The sequence below is a fragment of the Ovis aries genome, chromosome 14 (genome assembly GCF_016772045.2).
Source record: "Ovis aries strain OAR_USU_Benz2616 breed Rambouillet chromosome 14, ARS-UI_Ramb_v3.0, whole genome shotgun sequence".
Classification (NCBI taxonomy): domain Eukaryota; kingdom Metazoa; phylum Chordata; class Mammalia; order Artiodactyla; family Bovidae; genus Ovis; species Ovis aries.
The window spans coordinates 39,928,017-39,937,663 of NC_056067.1; the positions used below are offsets into that span (position 1 = coordinate 39,928,017).

Sequence of the window (9,647 nt, forward strand, 5' to 3'; positions counted from 1 at the left end):
TTCCCAGTAAATTTGCTATTATTTAACTTTATCGGTTTTCCTATCATTACAAATAGTGCAGCATATTTGTTATAATGTTAGAATACTACAAACACATACAACATCAAAAGTGAAAACTCCCCAGAAATGCCATTCTGTTTTGGTGTTAACAAAGTATACATTGCTCCAGAATTTTTTCTGTTCATACAGCTAACATATGAATAAATGAAAATATTTGCTGTTTCCTTCAACTGTATCATCTCTAAATAGTTTAAAATGTACATAAAAACTTGCTCTTTGGTTTGTATTTTTCAGTGGTGGCTTGCCACTTTATTTCATTGCTTAGCACATAATTTCAGGGTCTGGCACATTAAATATTTTCTCCATGTGTACATGGATTGATCCTTACATGTATAATCACTTTCATTAAGTTTCTTCTCTTCCATGCTAGGAGAATATATGCTACCATCATTAAGATTGAAAAGCTAAACATCAACAGGAAAGAGTCAGGCCTCTGTTACAGTCCTTCTCTGAGCAAAGGAGCCACATAGTTCCTGGGAGGGTTGCAAGAGTGGGATGACAAGCAAGTGCCCAGGTTCCAGTGCATCGTCAGACAGACATCATCCATTCAGCCTAGCGGCGCCTTCCTTAATAGAAAAAAAAAAAAAGTGCAAAGTTAACATATCCTAATAGTCACAGCCTAGGTCATCCAGAAGGTTCTCTGTGTCTCCCTTGCTAAGCACCTAACCGAGCTATCTCGTGTTAAGAGAGGAGCAGTGAACATTCGATCTGTGTGAGGTAATGACTTGGTCTGAAGTGGGTCCCTTGGAGTTTTGTGTACTCCATCCCAGAGGCTGTGGGGGTCCCTGCAGCAGACAGGACGGATCTAGAGGTGCCACCTCAGGGCTGCATGTCCTGTGCTGGTGTGCCGGGTTTGTTGTGTCTGGGCTGCAAAAGGGGTTTGAAGACATTTGAGCCAACATTTAAAACTTGGGAGAGTTCACATACAGACATGGCTCCCAGATCTGGGCAGCACCATCAGTCTGCAGAGAACCAGCGTTCCCACTACACTTCCTGCTGCCTCACAGGACCTGCTGCTTTGATCTTAGGCGACCCATGATTCTATCAAAAGTGAGAAAACTGTATAGATCAAGAAAATGGAATGTCTCAAGAAAAGTGGCAAAGAGGGCAAATTTCTCTCTGAAGCACAGAATATTTAAACATGTTTAATTTTCAGGACAAAATGTCTTGGTGTCCAAAGGTATGTTCTTTATCTGCCTGGCTCCCACAGAAAAGTTTCAGACTTCTGGATTTTACAGGAGAATCTCAGCTGGCCATCACTCAAAGGCAAATAGGGCTTTTAGCTCATCATTTGCCTGCCCTGGGCCTCTGGTTCCTCACCCACCCAGCAGGCAGTGTGGCCACAGCACGTGCCTCTGAGGGGTTGCATTGCTTTCTGTTTCTCTTCAGACTCTAGTCTTCCAGGTGGTGATAAGAGATGGGTTTAGGGCATTTTCAGGTTCGCAATCACACTTTAGGGAGCCACCCCCTACTTCCTGTCATGCAAAGGAGTTTCGTTTCTCTAGATGTCAGGAAGGCAACAGCATGTGGCAGACGTCAGACTGGCAAGCAGGTGGCGGGAAGCCTCCTGGGGGCTAAGAGCTGCCTCACCTCCTCCTGGGCCTCCAGGTTTCCTGGTGACCCTCAGGGTGACCTTTGACCTTCAGCCCAGCTAGGGCCTATCAAGGCCAGAGTTTGGGCAGGTGTGATTCCAGGGCTGCTGCCAGAAAATTGACCTCTACCCAAAGGCTAGTGCCTGAAAAGTTTCTGGTCCTGCCAGGTGGCCTGAACATGGTCTTGAGTTGGAGGGACCTTGGGCCTCCCTCAGAAGCCTCGACCTTAGGGTGGGCTTTGTTCTTCCCTGAATGGAATTCTGCCCTGTGCTATGGGAAAATGCTCTAAATCTGCCTCTGTGATGGAGAAAACTGAGGCTTGAGAAGACAAATTACCATGGAAAAAGATGAGTTTCCAGATCTCAGGAGTGATTTTCTGCACTATTCATTTTAGCAGTGTCCAGGGCAGCGGAAAGAGAGGGCTTGTCTGTGGACGAGATAGATGCAGAAGCCAATAAAGAATTTATGGGAAGCACAAAAGGCTGTCTGGATGGGTTTTATTAATTATATTTCTTTTATCCTCACAACAATGGCACGTCAGTAATCTACACTGAATGTGCTCAATTGATGCTAATGATTTCATCCTTTTGTTTCTGTTTAAAAAAAGAGAAAAGGTCTGTCTGCCCAGTTAGTCAGGCCCAGCATGAGCCTGGAGCCCAGCAAGGCCGTGGAAGCCCTCCTCTGGGCCCCTCCCCCATCATCTGCGCACCCTGGCTCTCCCTGGCGATGCCAACAGCAGTCCTGCCTGGCGAGGGTCCTTTGCTGTGCCCCCAACCAGGCCCTGCCCCCATCCTCCTCCACCCTGCTTCTCCATAACTCCATGTACAGGTAATTTTATGTGGGTAATGAGTCCTCTGGGTGGAGTGACAGGCAGGGAGGGTGTGTGTGTGTGTGTGTGTGTGTGTGTGTGTGTGTGTGTGTGCACGCATGCATAGCAGTATTTTGTTGTTCAGTCACTCAGTTGTGTCTCACTCTTTGCAACCCCAAAGACTGCAACATGTCGGGCTTCCCTGTCCTTCACCATCTCTCAGAGCTTGCTCAAACTCAAGTCCCTTGAGTCATTGATGCCATCTAACCATCTTGTCCTCTGTTGTCCTCTTCTCCTTCTGCCTTCAACCTTGCCCAGCATCAGGGTCTTTTCCAATGAGTCAGCTCTTCGCATCAGGTAGCTAAAGTATTGGAGTTTCAGCATCCGCATCAGTCCTTCCAATGAATATTCAGGACTGACTTCCTTAAGGATGGACTGGTTGGATCTCCTTGCAGTCCAAGGGACTCTCAAGAGTCTTCTCCAGCACTATAGTTCAAAAGCATCAATTGTTCGGTGCTCAGCCTTCTTTATGGTCCAATTCTCACATCCACACATGACCACTGGAAAACCATAGTTTTGACTAGACGGACTTTTGTCGACAAAGTAATGTCTCTGCTTTTTAATATGTTGCCTAGGTTGGTCATAGCCTTTCTTCCAAGGAGCAAGTGTCTTTTAATTTTGTGGCTGCAGTCAAGATCTGCAGTGATTTTGGAGCCCAAGAAAATAAAGTCTGTCACTGTTTCTCCATTTATTTGCCATGAAGTGATGGGACCAGATGCCACAATCTTTGTTTTTTGAATGTTGAGTTTTAAACCAGCTTTTTCACTCTCCTCTTTCACGTTCATCAAGAGGCTCTTGAGGTCCTCTTCACTTTCTGCCATAAAGGTGGTGTCATCTGCATATCTAAGGTTATTGGTATTTCTCCCAGCAATCTTGATTCCAGCTCCTGCTTCATTCAGCCTGGCATTTTGCATGGTGTCTTCTGCATATAAATTAAATAAGCAGGGTGACAATATACAGCCTTGACATACTCCTTTTCCAATTTGGAACCAGTCCGTTGTTCCATGTCCAGTTCTCACTGTTGCTTCTTGACCTCTGTACAGATTTCTCAGGAGGTAGGTAAGGTGGTCTGATATTCCCATCTCTTTAAGAACGTTCCACAGTTTGTTATGATCCACAAATTCAAAGGCTTTAGCATAGTCAGTAAAGCAGATGTTTTTCTGGAATTCTCTTGCTTTATTTGGTATACCTTAAATCACATCTCTCACCTGAGTTCTTTTTGAAGAAAGAAGAAGGGAGGTTGAGTTGCTTTCCTCCCACAGTCCCTATCTCTTATTACTAAATTTTGTTGTTTTAGCATAAGTTAGAAAGGGTATATGTGCTGGGGGCATGGCAGTGACTGAAGTTGTCATGAATCATTTATTTGCCCATGTCTGCTGTCATTCCAGAACCCAGGAGGAGTTGTCAGCAATGGCCTCGAAGAGTTTCCACACTCCAGTGTGATAAACCTCAGTGTCTTTTTCTCCTTCTTCTTCTTATGCTACCCCTTAACGTGCTGCTGCACCTCTGGCCCAGGAGAGAAGCCCAAGGAAAGCATGTAGGTGATAAGCAATGTTTCCTGCTACAAATGAATGAGACAAATGTGCATGCCTGACACCTCTGCCATTATCTGAACACCAGCTTCATTAGCCCAGGATGCATGGGGTGGTGTACAAGCGGCAGAGCCCGGTACCAGACCCTCACCTGGAACACCCCTCAGAGGGCTTTCAGGTTTGGATGGCTCTCCCGCACATTTCACATTGGCATGTGCCCTCATCCCCATGCCAGGTAGCCCTGGTTTGTGGGAAGATCCTAGAAGGGATCCCAATGTGGTAAAATCCACCTGTAGCTCAGGCAGGGCAGTTGTGGAATTTCTAAGCAGGAGGCTTAAGAGTGCCCTGCAGCTGAAGGTAGGGGCTGTGGTATATCCTGAGGATGCATCTGCAACTTAGTGTTTCTTGAGGTTGTTTGGGAGGAACTGATGGTGACGATGGAGGGGGTCAGGGCTGCTTTGCCTCCCACTCTCCAATACTGCCAACCTCCTTCCTGCAGTACCCACCTTTCTACCCTCCAGGCCCCCTCTTCCCAGGCAGTGGGGGCCAATCTGCATAGCTGGTGACCCAGGCTGGCACCCTTCATGGAGCCCATGCTGAGAGAAGACCAGTGCTGAGAGGCTGCTGGAGGGCCCCATGTGCTCACTTACCCTGAGCAGCTGCTGGCCTCTGGCACACTCTGCTGCTATAAAAATATCAGCACTCGGCCCCAGCTCCTGGAGAAAGTCTCAGCGTGACAGCCTGCAAAGTAATCCTACATTTGAATTTCATCTACAAATCCTGGTTTCCTCCAGACAAGCTCAAACCTGCACAGATGGCCCCTCACACCAAAAAGTAAAAATAACAAAAGCTTGCAATTCTGGGCCTCCCTTTTTCTCTGGGCAGATGTGCTGCTGCACATTTCAGGAGATGCACAGCCTGCTTATGGGCAGCAAGCCCTCACCTCCTGAACAATTCTACTCACCCCTTCTGGTGTGCTGGTGGGGAGCAGTCATGGCCTATCAGGGTGTTTCTGTGGTGCCTGGGCCTTTGGAGTTGGGCAGGGAGATCCAAGGTGGGGAGGAAGAGTGAAAACTCATTCCTAACTCAGCTACCCAAGACTGGCCACATGGCCATACATGAGATGGTGCAGGGAACTTGTTGAGTGTTTTGAGTGAAAGTCGCTTAGTTGTGTCCGACTCTTTGCAAACCCATGGACTCTTTCAACCCCATGGACTGTATATGGCCATGGAATTTTCCAGGCCAGAATACTGGAGTAGGTAGCCATTCCCTTCTCCAGGGGATCTTCACAACCCAGGGGTAGAACTCAGGTCTCCCACATTGCAGGCAGATTCTTTACCAGTTGAGCCACCAGGGAGGGTTTTGAGGTAGTCAGTAAAAGTGGGGGCATGAGGTTCCCATGCATGTCAAGGGCAGGTGTCAGGGTGGGAGAGAGGAAGCTCTGGGGGTTCCTGATTTTCTGAAATCCCTACCTTCAAATCCCAGCAGGCCACACGAATTACAATTCCCATTAATTCTCTCCACCAGTATTTGACAAGAGCATCTATGCTGGGCCCTGATGATACAGTTATAGACAAGACAGACCTAGAGGGCACAAGCCCAGCAAACACAGAGTCGAGGTCACCTGTGGGCTGGGTGGCCGCAGACCCATGGTCAGGAAGGCCATAGAAGGAGGCCAGAGCAGGGGGTCTAGAGAGAGGCCAGAGGACACAGAAGCCCCTGCTAGAGACACCAGGAGAGACATTTCTAGGCTGGGTCCACCTCTGATGAGCCATGTGACCCTGAGTACCCAAGGCTCACATTTCTTTCTCATCCAGAAATGGTGGCTGTGGTCTTGGCTCCAGTGGAAGGTCATATGACAGAAAAGACAGTCAGTGGCAAGTGAAACACAATTCAAACAGCCAGGAGAAAAAAAGAAATTCTTGGATACAGACCTCTGGATAGCCCAGGGACGTATTTAGCCTCAGGCATGGCATGGCTGGATCTGGGTGTCTGCATGCTGTCCTCTGGAATCTAATGCCCTTGCTCAGCTTAGCTTTGTTCTATGCCGATCTCCTCTTCCATGTGATATCCGCCAGTATCTCCAAGCTGATATTTCTACCAGCAAGCCCTTCCTCAATCTCTAGCTAAAGTCCTGGGGATGATTCTCATGGGTCCAGTGAGTTACATGCCTATCTCTTCTCTAATCACTGTGGCCAGGAGGATGTAGTGCTCTGATTAGCCAGGCAGGAGCCAGCCGGGATGGAATTAGTGCCATGTGAACGGCTGGTCTCACAGACAGGGTGAAGGGATGCTAGAGTGGAGAAAACGGCAGCAAACATGGAAACAAATAAAACTCTCCCAAACAATGGTTGACAGCCAAGACGTGAGCACGCTCTGAGCCGCAAAAATCCTGCTTCCAACAATGTTCATCTTACTGTAGGTGTGTGGCCACTGTCATTCAACCCTTCAGCACCCTTGACTCCACAGTGCTGGTCTCTGTGCCAGGTCCAAGATGGAAGGAAGGTTCTAGACACCCCTGTGGGAAAGCCTGCCCCACACCTGGTCTCAGGGTAGGAGCAGCCTAACACTGAAGTCTGCTTCACCCTCAAGCCCTGCAATTTTCCTCTCTGGTGTCTGCTAGGTTTCCCTGTGTTTTACTTCCATCTTCCTCTTCCTTAGACCAGCACCCAAGATCCCCAATCTGGCCTGGAGGAATAAAGACAGATCAGGAGGGTCCTTGCTAGCCAAAGCACCTGTGCTTCTCACCCACAAAGCGTTTGTTTCCCACCCAGAAGACCACTCCGCATAGACTTGCCCTCCTTAGTAGAATAAAGGTATGGATCCAACATTCCACTACAGTTCAGGGAGGCACTATCAAAACAGGGGCAACCAAACACGTGTGGCCCTTGGTCCTGGGATGGGGGTGGGGAAAAAGGAGGTAGCATTGTCAGAGACAGACAAGCTGATGCTGGTTAGTAGGTAAGCGAGCTGGGAGGGGGCAAATAGAAGGCTTCAGTTTCTGGGCCACCACACAGGCTTGCGTGACCCCTGACATGTCTCAGGGACTGCATCAGGGCAAGTGGCTGTTCAATGGTGCATTCACAGTACCTTCCATGAAAAAGATCTTTAGAGAAGAACTGACCTCAAGGGTTGGGTTTCGATTCAGACAGCAAGAAAGTCAAGTTCTTAGTCCTGGCCTGAATGCTCCCAACAGTGTGCACGGCACTGTTGTTAAGGCTCTGGATTAGTCATTTAATTCTCCCACAACCCCGTTTCAGACAAAAGGGTACAGATAGAAGGAGATTCAGCAACTTGTCCAAGGTCATGGGGTTGGGGAGGGGGCACGACAGACGCTGGTTTCAGGGTCCGTGGCTGCACTTCATGAAAAGCCGGGGCCTGGTTATCCCATTAACCAGTTTACATGAACCCCAAAACCAAATCGAAGGTTGGGGCCCAAGTATTTGCTTTCTGGTACCTCGGGCCCTATGGTGGCTCCTAGAGTGCCCCGGCTGCATGGCCCCAGGAATAGCGCTTGTGACCCCCCTGGAGCCGGGCAGCTCAGCTCCTGTGCCCAGAACACTCTCTTTAAAGAAACCTGCGCACTCTGCCCGCCCCTCCCAGGCACCCCGGCCCCCTGGCGGCCACCGACTCTGCAGCTGTGCTCCAGGTCACGCGGCGCGGACGGAGGAGGAGGAAGAGAGATGGAGGAAGCGGAGGAGGAAGAGGAGGAGAAAGGAGGGAGGAGGGCCTGAGGGGAAGTCGGCTCTGGGAAGGAGCGCTGACTGCTCCCTAGTGCCCAGCGCGCCACTGCAGGGGGCGCTGACGACCCCCGGCTCAGGCAAGAGAAGGGTGGGCCAGAAGGAGGGCCAGAGGTCCCGGCCAGCTCCATCCCCTCAAGTCCGACACCCTGGCGGAAGCTACCGTGACGATTCGTTGAGCGCCGCCTCTGAGCCTCCTCTGGAGGCGGGGACCACTGCTACCTCATTGTACAAACTGGGAATCTTGGGCTTCACGAGGTGCCCTAGACCAGCCCCAGCCCCAAGGGGCGGCAGCAGGACGCCAGGAGCAGGATCTCGGCCCCTGCACAAAAGAATCAGGGTGCCTGCATCGGGATCTGGGATGCGTCACTTTCTGGCCACACGGCTTTGGAAAAAATCCTAGCCGCTGAGGGCTCCGCTTTCCTCATCTGGGAAATGGGATAGTGCCTACCTATCCCTGGGAATGGGATAGTGAGGTTAGGCACTATCTAAAGGTTTATTACCGTCCTTTAGACCAGGGCCTGACGCTGCTGAGCCGACCTCAGTGCCTGCCATTGCTAGCAGGGGTTTAGCTGAATGGAAGGAACTGAGCCTCGGTGGGGTGCACGCGGGCTTGGGCCTGGCCTCTGCCTCCCAGCCTACCGGCCGCGCGTCGCAGCAGCCTGCCCGACTCCCTCTGCGAGCAGCTAGCTGACACCACCTTCAGGGCTCAGGCTGCGCTCCACGTGCGGCGTGTTTACCCACGTGATGCCGACCCACCCACCGCGCCCGGGCCCCGCCCCCGCTCCCGCCCCTCTGAGGCTACTGGCTCGAGGCTGAAAGCTGTCGGCTACGGCTGCTTCGCGCTGGAGACACCGAGCGCGACCTCACGCCGCCCCGATGCCTGCCCAGGAGACTAAGCAGGCTGCTCACTCTTTAGGCACGCCGGGCGCGGGCTCTGCGCTGGATCCGCACCGAAACGGGATGAGCCATGGGTCTAGTCCAGTTCAGAGACTCTACCGAGTGCGCCCCAAGGAAGGGGCGGGATCGGAGCTACTGGGGGCGGGCCCATGGGCGGGGGGGGGGGCGCTCTTCAGAGCGCGCCCTGCGGAAGGGGCGGGTCCGGGGCGGGTGGGGGCGGGCCCGCGGGCGGGGCCCTTCCCGCGCACGCGCTCCTTCAGGTCGGGCCCGGGGGCGTGGCCGTTCCGGGGGCGTGGCGGGCCTTGTCAGTGCCGCGGCGCAACAGCTCGGGCTCTAGCGCCGGTCGCAGTTGGCCAGATCCTTCCAGGAGAGGTGGAACTCGTTGAAGCTCGGTTATTAGCGGAAGTGTACATTCAGTCCCAGATTCCTCTACAATCTCAGTAGAGCCACTCCTGGCTCCTTGGTTTTGTCCCCTTGACTTCCTCAGCCGGCCTTCCTCCTGTCTCCTTGTCCTCTGCGCTCCGCAGTTGATGTAGCACAGGTCTCCGGCCTCAGAACCGCAGGCTTCTAGGCTGACTCTGGGAGACTTGGTCCATTCTCTGGTTTAACTTCCACTTCTGTGCGGGGAGTCCGATAGTTCTACCAGTAGTTAGCACACACGTGCTAGGCACTTTTATAAGTGCTTTGTGACTTATTCACCAATAACCGCTTGGACGCGTTACACCTAAATCTGTCTCACATCCGAGACCACTGCCTTCAGCTCCGTATCCTTCCATCCAGATGCCCGCTCGATCCCTCACTGGATGTTCCGCAAGCCTCTCTGAATAAACACATCTGAAGAGGAACCTCAGTTCAGTTCAGTCGCTCAGTCGTGTCCGACTCTTTGCGACCCCATGAACCACAGCACACCAGGCCTCCCTGTCCATCACCAACTCCCGGAGTTCACCCAAACCCA

At 51.6% G+C, this 9,647-nt stretch overlaps 1 long non-coding RNA gene across 2 annotated transcripts; it reads right to left on the reverse strand.

Moving 5' to 3' along the window:
- Nucleotides 1-281: 281 nt before the first annotated feature.
- On the reverse strand, nt 282-8,829 carry LOC105606390 (uncharacterized). 2 transcript variants are annotated; one of them, XR_006056146.2, is made up of 4 exons: nt 8,705-8,829; nt 4,703-4,793; nt 1,989-2,079; nt 282-626 (listed from the first exon to the last, which is right to left on the reverse strand). It is a non-coding gene; the product is annotated as an uncharacterized LOC105606390 (long non-coding RNA). The 2 variants fall into 2 exon arrangements; XR_001045119.5 differs by lacking the exon at nt 1,989-2,079.
- Between the last annotated feature and the right edge of the window lie 818 nt (nt 8,830-9,647).